General features: G+C 36.8%; 1 protein-coding gene across 2 annotated transcripts in view; it reads right to left on the bottom strand.

The window, feature by feature from the left end:
- Positions 1-12783, bottom strand: part of CCDC102B (coiled-coil domain containing 102B) — a 150454-nt gene that overhangs the window by 84475 nt on the left and 53196 nt on the right. The gene's annotated exons all lie outside the window — the stretch shown is intronic.

The following is a 12783-nucleotide window of genomic DNA, read 5'->3' as shown; positions in this document are numbered from 1 at the left end:
AAGGTATTTCCACTCAGCTATACAGGATCTATACAGTCATTTCCATCTGAAGGTCAGCAATCACCAGTGTTGACCTTCAACGGGACATAAAAGTTGTTAATCGATGAATTTATCAAAACAATTGACAATCACAAAACAATACTAAAAAAATCTGGTTCATATTTAATCAATCTGAAGACAAAAGGAACTTAATATTTTAGTGAATTAGACTAGACTGGCTTGAACCTCTCTCTGTTCTACTGCTTTGTAGCCTCTTAGCCACAGTCATTTGATAGTAAGTGAGGAACATCAGGGCTCTAAGCGCATCCTTCCCTTCCCGAGATTTGGCTGCCTGGGTTTAGGGCTAATTTAGAGATAGTGTAGCTGAAGGCATGCCCCAATCCTCTTTCAGCAAGGATGTTAAGTAGAGCTCTCGCAGAAAGCTCTGCTGGAAACCAAAAGAAAGGCCTGCTCTGCCTTGCCTTGGGAGCTTTTATGCTGAGGCTCTCCCATGAGCCTTGCCTGAGCTCCACAGGCACTGTGGATTTGTTTGATAATCTGGACTTTCAGCTGATTCTGGATGCCACCACCAGACCTACTTTGCTTTGCTTCCTCAGATATTGTGGGACTGAGTAAGGTCTCTGACTCTTCTCGTCTTGGTCCTATGCTCAGCTCCTGGCTACCCTTCCCTTAGGGAACAGGCATCCCTCTGACATTGGAGTAGAGGTCAACGTAGTGATACTGAAAGCTACAGTAGTACAACCTAAGAGGAATGCTGGATTCCAAATACCTCTAGCTACAGCATATCTACGCAACATTGGCAAATAAAAAATTCTCCACAGACTAATCACTTGCTGAGTTACAAAGACCTCTCACAAACGCTACTGACAGAAAAATATTTTCTAGGCAGGTTTTGGAAAGGTTTCTACAACCTTGCTGAGGCCGGGTATACAATAATGTATTAAATATAGCACACTATTCAGTACTAAAGAAATGAAATCTCCTTCCAACATGGTTGCCACTCATTTGTATTGCACATTTGGTATTATGAAAATAAATCTCGATGCACAGCTTGAAGTAAGTAACGAAACAATGTCAACTATCTGAAAGAAGAACAGAAACAAGATGCAAAAAGGACAGTGAAAGCAAAATGGAATGAATCAGTGAGTGAGAAAATGTGTACAACACAAGCTGAAAGATATACAATACAGCAATAACCCCAAATATCCCATTTAGAAAATGGATAAACCAGTACTTATTATGGTATCTAAGGGTGCTTCCTGAGTGAGTTCTTGACTGATATTTATGACAGTAGCCAAAAGGACACATAACGATGATTATTTATTTTCCTTTGTAATTATGTTATACGACAACACAGAGTAATAATGTCTTGAAACAATTTTTTTAGCATATCCACTCTTCAACTATAATTAAAGAGACTAGAAATATTAAATATTATTATTTTACAAAAAATCTGGAATAATTTCTTCCACATTGTTTCTGCATTAAGAAAGGTAGATGTAGGGTACAACATTGTCTTTTAAGGAACCACTTTTATCATCATCAAGTATTAAATAAAATTCTGGTGAAAACATCTTAAAAAAAGAAAAAAAAACAAAAAAACAAACAGGATTTTATCTTCAGACAGAGAAATAACTTCAATTATCTTACATCAACTATTATTTTTCTTCCTCACAGATTTTCTTAAACAGAGAAAGACAGAGAGGTCAAAATCCCTGAATTGAGAAAAGCAAAGCATACAGGAAGTGATGGGGTCGGACAAGAGGTGTTCAGCTCTATAAATCAGTATTTATGCCATTTGGGGACTGCCTGGCTCCAATGTATACAAATGACAAGTGTTGTTTTTAAACAATCTCTCGACAAAATGACATTATCTAGTAACCAAATAAAAGCTGTTATTTCTGTTACGTCCTTTGGCATAAGCCTTAAGTTTTTATGCAATTCTTAAGCCTTGGGGTGTTGTTGGCTTTTTTTTTAAAGTAAGGATCCAGTGAAGAAATATATCCTCTGAAGCGTGTGGAAAAAAAATGGTAGTATAATGAAAAGACAACCCTCTGTAACTAACAGTTTAACCAGAATTACATGGACTGACTCCAACACTAACTGAAATGAGCATAAAAGCCAAACGTTGGACCACAATCAGACTAGTTCCAAATAGATTACTCTTTCCATACACTGAGACAAATAAACCAAAAATTCTTTAAAAAAAAAAACCACCTTATGAGGCTTCTTTACACAGAGATATGTATTCTACACAAACTTGGCTAACCCAAGTTAGAAAGTAAGAGGGCAGTTCAGGGACAGCTGAGCCCATAGTCTCCTCAACAAACATAATAACCCAAGATATCTATCCTGAAAGCAAAGCGGCATGCATAGCACAGCAAGACAAAACACAAGATATTCCAAACATCTATTGCTGACTGTTTAAATAACTTAAATATCCAAAGTTGATAAGAAATATTACAAAATACTGTTCAAATCCATGAGTATGCATTTTTAAGCGGAATACCACTGAAGAACAATTCATTCCTCTCTTTTTCCAAGACTCTTAAAAGATGCCCCAAACTGAAAGCTGAATTAGCCTCTCTTTGCTTTTTTGTTTATCGTATTTTTCTTAAAAAGGAGTTTGTCAACAAGTGAATTTGAAAGTCTGTTACTTCTAAGAAGTCACAAGTCAGAAGTTAATCGGAAGAACTCATTTCTAATATTCAGTAACTGTAAGAAGCACCTTGTCAACTGAGACAAACTTACAGAATTCCACATAAGAATAAAGTTGCTACCTAACTGATAAGATTAATCACTGAAACTGTCACATATGACAGGCTGAATTTAAAGGAATGAAACTTGAACTGAGTATCAACACACTTCAACGGAACACCCCCCTTTACCAACAGCCAACTTAATCGAGGAAAAAAAAGGGGGGGAATTCCTGACCTTCTATCAACAGCAATAATATAAAGAACATATTTCATGAATTAATAAAATGGGGGGTGTGGGAAACAGAATTAAAGAAGATTTGAGTTTTATTTTTATTACAGATGTTGGGGAATAGTCTGAAAAGACATTCACACCTAAGAATAGGGCAGAAAAATGTTAAATCAATTTATCATACGTATATTCTGGGGTGGAGTCAACTGTATTTCATAAAGAGAACTATATGAAATATTGTATCACATGATAAATTATAACTAGCTGTTTAAAAAGGGGAGAAACAGAAAACACCTTAAAATCTGGCAGTCTTTTTATAAAGATGCAATATGACAGGACAAACAGGATATGAGGAACAACTTATAGAAGTTATAAAAAATATTATTAATCTTTTTTCTAACAAATCAACAGCAAGAAACCTGATGATCTGTTGATCATTGCACAATCAATATGAAAAATGAAGGAAATGAGAGCTACTTGAATTTCTTCTGTATTCACACAGGAGAAATATGGAAATGATCCATTTTATATATATAGGCTACATCACAAGATCTGTCTCAAACAGAACATTGTCATGAAATAAGCAGACAAAATGGGTAGTCAAAAAACACTGGGATCAGATATCAGTCATTAAAGAATTCAGTAGGCTTAGAAAACAACTAGCATGATAAAAATTTTTAAAATGCTTCAAGAGGGGATAAAAAATAGACCTAATAACTGTAACAGGAAAACTGACATTCTTAATTACAAATAAGATGACACGTGGACAAATATGACATATTGGAGAAGAATCAAAACAATTTTTCTTCAAGAGAACTTAGATCTTACAAATCTATTTCAGTTTTTTGAATGAGTCAATAAATTGACTCTGCTGTGTTAGAGGTCTAGGCAGGCCTTCAAAAGGCATTTAACAAAGGCTTTCCACAATGATTGTTATGGAAACTTATCTGACTTGGAAAAAGAAAAGGGCCTTACATGCTGGAATACCTAATTATTAAGGGACAAGGAGAGAGGAATAAATGATCAGTTTCCAAGCTGTAGGAAGGCTGTATCTCTAGACACCCAAAGGGAACCATGCTTGGCTTTTGACACAGAAAAAAAGTCAAAATTATTTAGGAAGCTAGGTAAATACAAACAGAAACAAAGTTGCTAGGAGATTAAAAGTAGTAAATGCCTTCAATACTTTGTGATGAAAAGAGAAAAAATATAAAGTAATGAAAATCAAAACTGAGTTCTGATTCCACTGATAGAGGAGCAGCTCTGAGTTTACTATTATCACTTAAAATGAGATCTTACAATTCTAAATGTACCCTTATTTTAAAATACCAGCTTTTTATTTTTTTAAAATATTGTGCAATATCAGTAAAAAAATTAAACGGAAGAATAAGAATTATAAGAAAAATCATATTAAACATAACAAAAAATATAATTATTCCAGTCATCTTCAATATTATATTTCTGTTTACTATTGTGTCCACCCTGCTCCACATCCTGATTATGTAAGTTTGGAACTAAAAGTCAAAAAAACAGGAATAAGCAATTGAAGGTAAGGAATTGCTGGTATATGAGGGTTGTGAGGCGCTGGAACAGGTTGCCCAGAGAAGTTGTGGATGCCCTCTCCCTGGAATTGTTGAAAGCCAGGTTGGATGGAGCTCTGAGCAACCTGATCTGGTGGAAGGTGTCCCCGCTCATGGAAGGTGGGTTGTGCTAGACGATCTTTAAAGTTCCCTTCCAACCCAAACCATTCTATGATTCCATGGTTCTATGATGCTATGACACTTGAATCAGAGGGGAAAAAAAACATCTGAATTGGCCAGTAGGATACTGGGGTGGATGGAGTGAAGGGAGAGGAAACTGAATTAATTTTCTATTTCAATGTCATAAAATTGCAGATGTAGATTTAAAGCAAAGAACATAAATACTTAACCCAATGTACAGCTTAATTTATAATTTTTCATGGCAGGCCACAGTGAATGTAAATATTTACATGTGTTCAAAAAATAATTAAAAAAATTCATAGAAGAAATATTCAGTAAGAAGTATTAAGAGTTGAAAACCACCATTCTCATTCTGGAGCTTTCTAAGCCATAAATTTCTAAGAAGCCATGACAGTGTTCTGGGAAAGTATTCTTGAGCTGCTCTCAGCAAGTCTTCCACATATATGTCAGAAATTGGATACAGGGCTAGATGAACGGATGGCCTGCAAGTACTCTCATGCTACTTTGCCAAAATAAGAAAGGTAACTGGCATTTATAAGCAAGCTTTCCCAGCCGGCTGGGAAAGAAGGGAGAGAGGTCATGCAACAAAGTTCAGAAGTTAAAATTATCTTCTTTTTTCCCTTAATTTTTCATTTAAGCATTCTTATCTCTGAAAAGCCATGTATAGAAAAATGAAGACGTGAAAAAAGAAAACAATAATGGCTTCATGTATTTCATAAGAAAGAAAAGACAAAATATTTTTTCTGAACCTTAAAAAATTTCTTGTTATAAATATGTAATTTACTGCTTAATGAAAAGCTTGAGTGGAGACATTGCATTTTGTAAACATCTGTAATTAATAGTCAAATAGCCATATGCACTTAAGATATGAATAGCCTCCAGTGTCTTTTGAATAGAAGAAAACACTGAGACAGTCAGTGTAAAAAGAATGAAATATTCTAACTAGTGTAGGTAATACTTTATACGTTTTCCATGAAAAATTACAGGTTTCATCACTTGGTCTTACTGACATAGAGGTTGAATGACTGAAGAGATCTCCTCTAATGAGACCGATTATTTTATGACTAGAATATATCCCTTAGTAAATATTAAGATATTCATAGAGTTAAAGATATTTTATGAAAGTTACAAGACAATACCAAATATGTACCCTTCAGTGAAACCAAAATCTTGTCCTTGCAATAAAATGTGTAATTCAAAATTTTTTTACAATCTTGGTAAAATGTTATCACTATAATTTACAAGTCCATTCAAGAAGTCACAAAATAGGAGATAAAATATTGAAATTAAATGAAAAATTGGAAGCATATTAATACTCTTAAAGTTATGCCAATAGTCACATGCACATGACAGATACATTTTTAAATCTGATCTTTTAACTTCAGCTTCTTCTTATCAAGAATTCTGAATTAAATATTTTCAAAACCAGAAACAATTTGGTGAGGAAAGTACAGAGTGCTCACTGTTGTTCCATGACAGTTTGAAATCCAGCAGTTTTTTACCTTGCTATTATTAAATATCATCATAATTTGCCAGAGGAAATGAACACATCTCTAAAACTCTCTTTTTATTTGTTTTTGGCTCCACGCTTTAGTGGGTTTTCTAAGGAATTGAAATGAACATTTCACCAGAAAAATAATTAGAAAAGAAATCTTACAAACTCAGCTGTATCTCAAATGGTAATTCTGACAAAACATATAGAATTTTAAAAATCTGCTAAGGGAGCAAATTGTGCAGCCAGTACTGCTTTGCCATCACAATAAGCAGCCCCAAGGTTTGCATTGAAACAAAGATAATTCTCCACTGGATGAACAGTGATAGGTGAAGCATCAAAGCCTTTAACAATAATAGTATATTTATGTCTTCTCTTGAGTTTTGTTCTGATGAAGAATAAAAAATGTATTAAAAACTCAGCCCAAGAGATCTGTGACACAAAACCAGGAATGAAACACACGGCAACTAGTATAAGCCCTTACTATTCAAATATCTCTCACATCATCCAGGCAAACTATTAAATTCCTCCTCTGTACTGTGGTGCCTCCTCAAAACACCTCTGACAGATCATACACATTCAGACAGAAGGCAGACAGATTACTGTCTACTGTGATCACTTTTGACAAGGAAGCAATTTGCATCTCTATTTGTATTTGGCTATATTTACACCAGTAAGTCAGCACAGCAGAAGTCAGCAAGTAGACTACAGTAGCAGGTGCTGAGGCCCAGGCAAAAACACAAGAGCCTAGGTTTTGCCTGCTCCTGTGGCCCTTAATCCACGTGTGGTATAAGGTCATCCCAAAAACTGTCATTGGTCCAGCCCTGTCCACTCCCTTAGGGCTTGGAGCAAGGACCATGACTATCTGAAGCAGAACGTCCCACATAGTTTCCTTCAGAAGGAATTAAGCATGTATAAAAGCACTGCGAACTAAAACAATAACCAATTCAAGGAGGGATGATGAGGGGATCTGCCTTAAAGCTACATTACTTCTCTGAACCAAAATGTTAAGGTATGTTAATGCAGCTGCAGCACTTGTCACCTTATCTTATTCCATTTATTTTTCTCAACCACTTCTTAAATTCTATTTCACAACTGTACTTGTAAATACTGTTCTCGTTAGTAACTCGTGATAAGTTTCTGTGGAGCTTAGAGTAATAAGCATGTCATTTGTTAAAAGTATTCTACTGTGGTGGGTTAACCTTGGTTGGCTGCCAGGTGCCCACCAAGCCACTCTCATTCACCCACCTCAGAAGGACAGGGGGAGAAAATAAGATGAGAAACCTCATGGGTCAAGATAAAAGCAGTTGAATGAAAACAACAAAGGCTGCATGTGGAAACAGAGCAAAAAAACCCCAACCTGTAAACAGAGATGCATTCTCTACTTCCCACCAGCAGGCGATGTCCAACCACTTCCTGGGAAGCAGGACCTCAGTACACGTAGAAGACGTTTTGGAAGACAAACACCTTAACAACAAATACCCACCCCCCCAATTCTCTTAGCTTTTATTGCTGAACACAACTTCATGTGGTACAGAATAACCCTTTGATAAGTTCAGGTCAATTATCCTAGTTGTTTCCCATTGGAACCTTTTGCCCACATCCAGCCTACTGGGCTTTGCGTGAGAGGTTGGAGGGAAAGCCTTGATGCTGTGCAAGCACTGCTCAGCAACAGTCAAAACACCGGTGCGTTATCATCAACCCCATTCTAGCCACGAGTGCAAAGCACAGCGCTCCATGGGCTGCTATGAGGATCATTAACTCCATTCTGGACAGACTCAGTATATCTACATTCAAGTAAACAGCAAACAGTTGGAACAACAAAAAACAAATAAACTTTAAAATGATCCAGATATTTCTAAGAATAAAATACAGTATGAACAGTATTTTTAGCTGCATGTATTTATTTTATATTATTTGTCTTAGCAAAAGAGAAAACCATTTAATACTTCTGTTGCCAAAACTGTAGCTAAGCTATTGCTTTCATCAAAAAATGTAATATATGTGTTTCATATGCTATATAAAATGTGTGTTACTAAGATGTGATCTGATCCAACAGCTTCCCATCCAAAGGGTTTACCTGTAGGTAGCGGTGATTGAATAAAACACAGCAGACACTGGAAACTAAGAGGTCTGATACATACAGCAATCTTTAAAAAAAAGTCTTTTCCTAAGTAAAGACGAAAAATTGCTGGTAATATTTTACCCTGAATCATGAAGAAACTGAACCTTATGATGCTGCATGTTTAAAAACTGTGGTATTTGCAGTTCTCTTTCTTGGGAATCAATGACATAGCCATTATTTCCATGAATTTACAGTGTTTTTTTCCCTTCAGTTAATACACCAAATACTTCAGTCACTTTGGATTCTTTTCATTCTGCTAATTTTGTACAACAGAAGTTAACCTTTCAAAAACTGGAAACATTTTAAACCAACATACTGCCAGCTAAGAATAATATTAAGCACCTGTATTTTGTGCAAAACATAATTAATATTAACTTTTGTGTTTAAAACTTCAATCTGCATGATTTACTACCACAAGTGGGGAGAGATTGCATAAATTCTATATTCTGTGGAGTTATACATATTAAAGAGCAAGATAATTAAGTATTAACATGAAATCATTTAGACAAGGATGTAAGGACTTCACTTCTGTATTTTTATACCATGCGTAATCTTACAAAAACTGTTATTAAAGAAAAAATGTTGCCATTGTTTGTTTATAGCCTTTAAAAGTATGAATCAGCCTGTCCTGGTTTCAGATGAGATAAAGTTAATTTTCCTCCCAGTAGCTGCTGTGTTTTGAATTTAGTATGAGAAGAACGTTGATAACACACTGACGTTTTTAGTCGTTGCTAAGAAATCAAGGACTTTTTTCAGTTTCCCATATTCAGCTAATGAGTGGGTTTACAAGAGCTGGGAGGGACCATAGCTAGGCAGCTAACCCAAGCTGGCCAATGGAAATATTCCATACCATAGACCTCATGCTCAGTTTATGAATGGGGGTTGTCCAGGGGGCAGGAACTCTCTTTTCTGTGAGTTCAAACTTCTCTGGGAGTTCAGTCTTTGTGAGTTCAGCAAGTTCTCAAAATTCGTGAGTTCTGCTAAATTGACAAAGTCTGTGAGCTCCAGGAAATCCAGGAAAATGATTGCTGCTTGAGGACTTGCTGCGCAATCGGTCATTGAGCGGTGGAAAAATTGTACTGTGTATCTCTTGTTTTGCATATTCTTTATTATTACTATTATTATTTCCTTTGTTGTCTTATTAAACTGTTTATCTCAACCCACAAGTTTTACTTTTTCGCATTCTCCTCTGCATCCCACTGTGGGGGGAGGAGTGAGTGAGTGGCTACGTGATCCTAGTTGCCAGCTGCTGGGTTAAACCATGACACTGTATATTGTTCTAAACAACTACAATGGATCTCCCAAATCATCTTACAAATACAGGTTTTGGAGAAGCTAAGTTGTTAACCAACTGTGTTTCGCTCTAGAATTCATTTCATAACACTTTACCCATATCCCTTATTTCCACTTGCTAAATAAAGCCCTAATCATTCAGACTGAGATGCACAAAGATCTTTAGACAGCTGAGGTTTCGATCTTGCCATATGATCCCTTTTGCTACCCTAAACATCTAACCATCACCCATATTTTACAGAAATCACCCTTCTGTATTCTTCTAACCCTGCATATAACATGTTATTTTATTTGAACTGAAGATACCATCCCAGGAAAAAAAACTTCCTGAATCAGAAATCAAAGCCATTCTTTTCAGGTTATTGACAGTATTACAGCAAATTAGATAGAGAGTGACAGAAATTAGAAAGGTTAAACAGTGACATTAGAATGTCTCTGCATAGGAGCAGACAGGTTTCAGCGAAGATGTAAATTGAGTTAGGCTGCAATCCTTGAAAAAGCCACTCTCCTTCCTTAACTCCTTGTTTTTCTTTTAATGGCAGCAGCAAGGTTAAAAATTACACTAACTAACTCTGCAAATCATTGTCTTCTCCACATACAGCTGGCCAGGTCTCCAATGCCATGACTGACTTGGAGAGGAACTCATTTGCTAGAGGAATTTTTCATTAGGCTGTTTCTATTTTACTAGTTTTTGCTGCTGTGAATAGAGTTAATTGTGGCACTAAGGTTCACCAGAGTCTTTCTTTCCTCTAATACTGCTGACCTTTTATTCTACTCATATTATCAATGGGTGTTTGGTGTCACAGAAGACTGTTTATGCTGGTACCATTCGTTCTGCTTGCAGCCAGAGGCCGGGAGCCCTGTGCACGGTGAGCAAGTACACTTAGGGTATACTATGGCAGGCCCTGGCAAGGAGTCCGGGCTGGAAACACTGCTGAAGACTACAAGACGGCTCAGCCTTGGTGGTGATGCACCACGGGGCATAGTTCCCAGCCTAAAATGGAGAAAGTACTCCTGGCATAGCAGATACCTCAATTCACAGCTCTGGAGGGAAAACTCTCCCATCAAGATCATGCTGTCTCCCCCTAAGGCTGGGGCAGGCAGAGGCAATATGCTTGCCTGTAGATGGCATGCTCCATTCAAGAAGCTCTGTCACCAGGCTTAATTAAGGAAGGGGCAAACAGTAACCTCACGAAATTCAACAGTGACAAAGTCCTGCACGTATTGAGGAAGAGTCCCTTGCAACAACAGAGGGGTGGTGGTTTTTTCGAAGTAGCTGTTGCTTGGAGAGTAGCTGGGCGTCAGTCTGCTGGTGGTGTGTGATTGCTTTGGCATCACTTCTATTTCTTTTTCTTTTTTTTTTTTTTCTTCACTTATTAAACCATCTTTATCTCAACCAAGGAGGTTTTTTTCAGTTTTGGCCTTCCATTTCTCCCCCCATCCTGCTGCTGGGGAGTGAACGAGGACTTGGTGGGAGCTTACCTTCCAGCTGGGGTCAACCCATCACAGACTTGCTGCCCAGAGAGGCTATGGTGTCCTGCAGGTTTTTGAGACCCCACTGGACAAAGCCTTGAGCAACCTGGTCTGACCTCAGAGCTGACCTTGCTTTGAGCAGGAGGTTGGAATGAAGATCTCCTGAGTTCCATTCCAGCCTGACTGGTTCTGTGATTCCGTAATTTGCAGCTCTTGTGAATCAGAGGGAAACAGTTGCAAACAAATCGGTTCCCACCCTAGTCTTTGAATGATGACTGTTACCAATCAACCAGATGATGGATTGCATAGTTTCACCTGATACTAAAATGCAACTTTTAATTTTCTCCCTTAAACTGATAACCAATAGTTTAGAAGACAATCTTATCCTAAAACCATCAGCTAAGAAAAGGCAAACACTGCAGGGACATTCATTTTTATGATAACGGAACAGATGACTGAGCTTGGTGTCCACCTTTTGACTTTGATAAAAAGTTGTGAAGTTGTGTCAGTTAGAGGTGTGATACTAACAGACAGAGCAGATGCTAGCAGACAGAGTTGATCACAGATGTCTAATATTCTATGCAAGTAACATTTTAAAAAAGAAATAAACAAAAAACCCAGCACAGCCATAAAACTAAAAGATATTTTAAATAAAGTAACATGCCTCAGCAGATGAGCATCTTTCTGGCCCCACCTCCAACCTCAAATTACTCACATTACAAAGAAATCATGAAAATGCTGCTACAATACGGTAAGAAATGATGTTATACATGATTCTATAAAATAAACACTAGTGAAGACGAACCCAAAAAAAGGTGTTTGTTATGTAAGACATTTTATGAATGTAAGCCATATGCATGAAATGCAATTTGCTGTTCCTGGGCCATCACAGAACTATAGAGAAATCATTTCATTACATTTAAAAGCAGACTTCAACTACACAACTTTTCTCTCTCAATCTTTCACAAGAGAAATTATCTATTGTAACTATATCCCAGATCTGGTCCTAGTGACTTAGACTGCCATTATTCAACACTAAATGTACACAAATGACATTAAATTATTTCTTATTTATGTAAATAAGAATGTTACTGTTTCTCACTGTCCAACTTGCAACATCAAGTATGTACATTTACTGATCATTTGGGTGTTTTTTTTTCCTTTCTTTTACACAGCTTTCAAAGTCTCAATGAAAGTGGGAGCCTTCTGGATTACTGCTTAATTGTTGGTATAGAAAACCATAAAATAAAGGAAATACCCACAGCTAAGAGTCCCTGAATAATTTATCACATCATTTTTAACAGTACAATAAGGTTTAAAAGTGCACATAACTTTAGAGGAATAAAAAATAAGAAATAAGGTTCTTCCTTCAGTTCTGTGTTCCCTAAGAAGAGATTCAATATTCAGCAAGGCAGAGAAATTATTTGTCTCACAGCTTTTTTTGCTTTGACCTTCATCAGGACTCTGTAGTTACCAAAGCTTACTTAATCTCTTCTGTTCCTCCCAGTCTTTGCTTTTGCTCCCTAGTCTTGTCAGACTTGTCATTTCCCCCTGTTTCTTTTAAAAATGGAAAGATATTTCCTTCTTTTTCTGTACCCTACAGAAATTCAAAGTCACTGAGTTCTGATTGTCCAGGTCTGAGATGCAGACAAGCCTGTTCCCTTGCACAAACCTTGTTTTAGGGACAGATTTCGACATTATGAAATAGTAATTCTTTTTGTGAATGCTCTCCAAGTAATCAAACTAAGCAATGC

This window comes from Opisthocomus hoazin, chromosome 3 (assembly GCF_030867145.1).
Source record: "Opisthocomus hoazin isolate bOpiHoa1 chromosome 3, bOpiHoa1.hap1, whole genome shotgun sequence".
NCBI lineage: Eukaryota > Metazoa > Chordata > Aves > Opisthocomiformes > Opisthocomidae > Opisthocomus > Opisthocomus hoazin.
This window is presented reverse-complemented; position numbering and strand designations above follow the sequence as displayed.